Source organism: Giraffa tippelskirchi, chromosome 4 (genome assembly GCF_054371585.1).
Source record: "Giraffa tippelskirchi isolate mGirTip1 chromosome 4, T2T-mGirTip1v1.2.pri, whole genome shotgun sequence".
NCBI lineage: Eukaryota > Metazoa > Chordata > Mammalia > Artiodactyla > Giraffidae > Giraffa > Giraffa tippelskirchi.
The window spans coordinates 191,462,375-191,469,030 of record NC_137278.1 but is presented as its reverse complement, the minus strand read 5'-3'; positions in this window follow the sequence as shown (position 1 = coordinate 191,469,030).

Here is a 6,656-nt window from a genome sequence, read left to right as displayed (position 1 = left end):
AGGAAACAGAGTTGTGGCAACTTCAGAATGGAGTTTGGCAGCCAGGGTCAGAGCAGGAGGAGACCTCCAAGCCAATGTCACATTTCATCTGAGGTTTAATTGTAGGAGGGGTTAAGTCCAGATCTCTAATTTGACGGAATTAGTTCATAATCTCTCTCGGAAAAGACAGGCTACCTAACAATTATCATTTGCTTAATCCCTGAAACAGCTTTGTTGGGTAGGGCAGTATAAAATTGCTTTGGGGTAAAGAAGAAGAAAGAAAAACTGAATGACATTTATAAGATTGACTGCTGAGTTAAGGATTTACCACCCAAGAGCCTGATGCTCTGCTTCTCATCACAAAAAAACCCAGTGTGGGGAGAGGTGTGGTGAAGTTGGAGGGCATTAATGACGCACTGAATTAGGGAAATGGACATTTCAGAGAGATTTAGCTGATTGCTTCTCACATAACTTTGCACTAACGTCAGCCTAGTTTTGTATCGGAAAGGGGAGTTACAGGGACTTCTCTGGCGTTCCCTTGTGGCTCAGCTGGTAAAGAATCCTCCTGCAATGTGGAAGACCTGGGTTCGATCCCTGGATTGGGAAGATGCCCTGGAGAAGGGAAAGGCTACCCATGCCAATATTCTGACCTGGAGAATTCCATGCACTCTATAGTCCATGGGGTTTCAAAGAGTTGTACATGACTGAATGACTTTCACTTCACTCTGACAGTCCAGTGGTTAAGACTCTGCACTTACCACTTGCCCCACAGTGTGGCCAAATATATATTAATATATATATGTAATATATATATGTAATATATATATGTAATATATATACGTGTGTGTGTGTTAGTTGCCGTGTCCGACTCTCTGCGACCCCATGGACTATGGCCTGGCAGGCTCCTCTGTCTGTGGGATTTCCCAGGCAAGAATACTGGAGTGGGTTGCTATTTCCTTCTCCAGGGAATCTTCCCAACCCAGGGATAGAACCGGAGCCTCCTTTGTCTCCTGCATTGGCAGGCAGATTCTTTACCACTAGCGCCACCTGGGAAGCTTCAATATATATATGTATAATATATATATACATGTAGGGCTTCCCTAGTGGCTCAGTTGATAAAGATCTGCCTGCAATGCAGGAGACCTGGGTTCAATCCCTGGATCACAAAGATCCCCTGGAGAAGGGAATGGCTGCCAACTCCACTATTCTTGCCTGGAGAATTTCATGGACAGAGGAGCCTGGTGGGCTACTGCTCCCACTTGCCTCACAGTGTGGCCAAATATATATTAATATAAATATGTAATATACATATGTATATATATGTAATATATGTAATACCTATCTATCTATAAAACACTCTACCCCAAAACAGCAGAATACACATTCTTGCTATGTATGCATTGACCATTCTCTGGGATGGATCACATCTTATACCACAAAACAAGTATTAACAGATTTTAGAAAATTGAAATCATAACGGGTATTTTTTTCTGATCATAATGGGATGAAACTAGAAATCAATAGCCAACCTCCCCACCCAAAGGAAAACAAAAGAAAAGGGGAATTACAAATGATGATTTGGACCTTTCTAGATTATTCTAGTCTTCCCAAAGAGGCCATAACCCAGTGAGGTTTTTTGTGAGGAGAAAACAATATAATTTCATCTATATTATCTGTCACAGTGTGGGTACTCGAGAAATAAATGTATTTCCTTCCCTCTTTTCAAAAATTTTTACTTATTTAGTTTTTTCCCTTTTGGCTGTACCTCGAGGTGTGTGGGACTTTCCCTGACCAGGGTTGGAACCCGTGGCCCCTGCAGTGGGAGCTCGGAGTCTTAACCACTGGATTACCAGGGAAGTCCTCCTCCACTCTTTTCTCTTCTTCTGTTTCTGGCCTGTCAACCAAGCAAAGGGAGATGAGTGAGGGCGAAGCCACCAAACACTCTGGATTTGCTTTCTTTTTAACGAAAAAATGTGCCAGAGCTTTGTAGCCCCTCAGGGGTCATCCTTCAGTCAATCTCTTCAGAAACACAAGAGGGCATGAATATGGCACTTGTCGCTGGAGACTGCTTTCTCTTCCAAGGGATAGTTTGGACAAGTAGACCATCACGTCTCTGAGTTCTTTTTCTTGCGGGTGGTCGAAGAATGGTCCCCATTCAGGCAGCAATTGTTGCCACCTCCACCCTCCCTTCCAGAGGCTAATTTGACTTCAGGTCTCTGTGTTCTGCACATAATTAAACTCTTTTATTAATAGCAATATCCCAGGGATTAGAGGTTTGGACATTTGAGAATCAGCATGTGACTGGAGAAGAGTTTCAGAGTCCTTCCTCTAGGTCTCCATCGCCACCTGGGCTGAAATAGAATGGGCAAATTGAGCCCAGCCTGGTCCTTGAATGTGCCAATTGATTGATGGCTGGGAACCAAGACGGCATCTCCTTGGAACTAAACGGGTGATAATGAAATGAAGCTCAGCCACCTTCCCCTTATCTATCACTGTCAGATGAAAAACAGACCGAGCCTCGCCTTTCACTTCAGGCTGAGGCCGTCCGAAGCCGCCATACCCTCTGGTTCCACTTGATGGCGCCAAAGCCTCAGGCATCAGCCCTCAGGGACTCCGCAAACGTCCACAGCTGCTCTCCTGCGAAGGGCTGGGCTGCAGCTATTCAGCGGGCTTGAGGCAAACGTGCATTCCATTTTAAAAGGCTTGACCGTGTGAGCTGTTTGCATCCTCCCTCCCACCGTCTTTAAAGAATCCGCTCTCCATCTTCTTTGCCTGAGCTCCACTGCTCTGTGTCTCATTTTTGTGAAATTCTCCAAGGTATTTCCAGCTCGTGCAGGCAACCTGGCATCTTTACAGATGTTGGTCTCATGTATTAGTCTCAGTCGTGTCTGACTCTTTGCGACCCTATGGACTGTAGTCCATCAGGCTCCTCCGTCCATGGAATTCTCCAGGCAAGAATACTGGAGTGTTTTGCCATTTCCTCCTCCAGGGGATCTTCCCTACCCAGGGACTGAACCTGGGTCTCCTACATTTCTGGCAGATTCTTTACTGTCTGAGCTACAGGGAAGCCTTTATTGGTCTCATAGGCTGTTATTAGTGTTGAAGAGTATTTATGCGGTGAGAACACTCGGTTTTGTCCGGAAATGTGTACCAAAATCAGGAGTACAGTCTGGCCCCGGAAATGCAGCAGTGAAACCCCCACCCGGTGCGTTCTGGGTTTTCCCCCTTCATTTCTAGACTTGTCATCGCCACCGAGAACGGAATCGTGCCCCTTTGACCTCTCCCTCCTCGGCCACTTTCCTCCTTTTGCTACCAGGTTTGCAAGTTTGCCACTGTCCCAGCCCCAACCCGGAGAAGGCAAATGGCACCCCACTCCAGTACTCTTGCCTGGAAAATCCCATGGACAGAGGAGCCTGGTGGGCTACAGTCCATGGGGTCGCACAGAGTCGGACACAACTGAAGCGACTTAGCAGCAGCAGCCCCAACCTGAAACATGGGGTTATTTCGGAACTGGAGGTGGCAGCTTCAGAAGACTCTTTCTCGGGTGTTGATGGCTGAGACCCTGAATCTGGGGACTCTGCCTCCGGGATGTAGCCTGCTGCTTCTGAAAATCCGCGGCTCCTTCTGTGGTCACAATCTGGCATTCCTTCCACTGGGGCAGATAATGCTTGGTCCCCTTGATGTCAGGGTTTCCAGGTATGCAGAGGAGTTTGTGTGGCAGAGGATTGGCATCTGACCCTGGTTTCTGCCACCGCCTGCTTGCCACCACTTTGTTGACACTTCAGGGTGAGACACTCCAATGCCTAAAACGTTAGCAGTTGAAAAGCTCACGGAGCTTCCTTAGCTGGTCTCCACAGCCCTCATTTTACAGACTTAAAGGACTTAAGTACACCTGGGCCCAGATTTCTGGTTCTGTCTTCTTTCTAATGTCACACTTGTGTAGTCCGTGTTAGACACCTTTTTTTTTTTTTTCCAAAGAGGGTGTTTGAGGAAAGACTCAAATAAAAAATGACCACAGTCAGTATATATCTGAAGCTGTCCTCTCATCTTCCTTACCTGGGAAGTTTTCCTTTCCTGCTCCTGCTTTCTCCCCTGGGCGTGGAAGCTGTGGGGAGAGGGACTGGCTGAGGACCTACATTTTCTGGGTCACCCCAGGTCACTTGCCCACAATTTCCTAGCCACATGAACCTTTGCCTCCTGGGGAGGGGCTGCAGGGTGAGGCAGAGTTTCCAACCTTCCCATCACTGTGAAAATTCTTCCACTTTCTTGCATCTCATCCCGAGTCAAAAACTCATGCATGGGTATTTCCCTGGTGGTCCAGTGGCTAAGACTCCTTGTTCTCAATGCAGGGAGTCTGAGTTTGATTCCTGGTCAGGGAACTAGATCCCATATGCTGCAATGAAGGTCGAAGATCCTGTGTGCTGCAACTAAGACCAAATAAATAAATAAAATACCCAAATAAATAAATAAATACCCCCCCAACGCCAAAACTCACATCCAGCACCTTTTTCCTTCTTGCGGATTTATACCTCCCCTCGGCAATCTCTTACTCCTGTGAGATTTCTTTTTCTTTTTAAAATTATTTATTTGGCTGTGCTGGATCTTCACTGCAGTGCGCAGGCTTCTCGTTGCAGTGGTTTCTCCCACTGGGGAGCCTGGGCTCTGGGCACATAGGCTTCAGCAGTTATGGCTCCCAGGCTCTGGAGCACAGGCTTAGTTGCTCCATGGGATGTGGGATCCTCCCAGACAAGGGATTGAACCTGTGTCTCACGCATTGGCAGGCAGAGTCTTCACCACCAAGCCACGAGGGAAGCCCTCTTTTTCTTGTTAAAAAAAATAAAATATAATTGCCTTACAATATTATATTAGTTTCAGGCATGTAACATAGTGATTCCATACTTTTGTACATTACGAATTGGTCACTGCCCTATGTGGTTTCAGATGGCATATTTCAGAGGCAGTCCTCAGGCACATGTTGCAGGGAACTGTTGTGTGTGTAGTGACCTGAGCTGTGTGTCCCAAGCACCAGATCCAACCAGGGTCTTCAACAGAAAAGGTGAAACTTTAATGGAATTTCGTTAGTACAGCTGAACACCAAACTGTCTGGTCTCAGCTGCTTTGAGTTGGGTTCCAATGCATAATACAATCTATCAAAACTGCTGGATTTTTATCAACTCAATTAGAAGTCTGAGAAGCCCATGTAGCTGTGCCCTGAGCTCTGGGATGTGGTGGTAGAGGTTAGCACCATATCATGTGCCTATGTAATGCTACTGCTTTTCTTTCCAACAAGGAATAATTTGAGATCAACAGTTCTTTTACCCACGAGGAACTGAAATAGAAAAAGCATACGTTGTTTTAGCGTATCTTTATGAACAAGCTATCTTCGTGAAAAAGGGAAGGATAATGATTATAGGGTGAGGTCGAGTCATAAGACAAATATTCAAGAAAAGGTCATTTGTTAGCTGGAGGTCTCTAGTGGTTTCCCACAGGGCTCTGTTTTTGGATCTGTTTGGATAACATTTTTATTGACCACTTAGATAAAAATAAAGCATATTTCTCAAATTTTGCACAAGATACAACCTTAGGAAAGACTGAAATAATAAAACCAGAATACAAACATATTGCAATAGACTGGAACAAAGATCCCAGACCTAGAATTAAGTTTAATAGATGTAAATATATTCATGCCTCCAAAAGAAATTATGTAAGTATAGCTTGGAAAGGCTTGGTTTGACAGTAGTTTTTATGGAAAAAAAACAAAACCTGGTAGTTTTAGGTGTTGATAAGACTGATAAGGACTAGCGATGTGACTGAGCAGATGAAAAGCTAACTCAGTCAAAGGCAGCACTGATACCATTGTGAAGTCTGTATCAAGGCAGGTGCTATTCCCACTGAACTGGAGGCAGGTTATACCATGTCAGAATATCACATCAGTTCCTGTGGGTCTCACTGTAGTGGAGGAGCTTCTAAGGGAGAAGTTGTTTTTAGAACTACATGATCTACAGCACGGTTGATGGAACTGGAGTTATTTCATCTGGAAAGAAGAAGACTTTGCAGTATGCATGACCGTCATCACAGCTGACATTTACTATGCTCTCCCTCAGTACCAGGTTCCACTCTAAGTGCCTTACTTGTGTCATATAATACTTCTAAAAACCATATGAGTTATGATGAATATTGCCCCCCCCTTTATCTAGTTCAGTTCAGTTCAGTCGCTCAGTCGTGTCCGACTCTTTGCGACCCCGTGGACTGCAGCACGCCAGGCCTCTCTGTCCATCACCAACTCCCAGAGTTTACTCAAACTCATGTCCATTGAGTCGGTGATGCCATCCAACCATCTCATCCTCTGTCATCCCCTTCTCCTCCAGCCTTCGATCTTTCTCAGCATCAGGGTCTTTTCCAATGAGTCAGTTCTTTGCATCAGGTGGCCAAAGTATTGGAGTTTCAGCTTTGGCATCAGTCCTTCCAATGAATATTCAGGACTGATTTCCTTTAGGATGGACTGGTTGAATCTTCCTTTATCTAATATCTGTGGAAATGGAAGCACCAAGAGGTTAACTAATGCCCAAGGTGACACAGCTGCCAAGTTGGGGGCTGGGAGTCAAAGCCAGCCCCAGGCTACCTCAACTGTCTGTAACAATAACAGCACAATGCATGGCTCCAGGGTTAGAAATCTG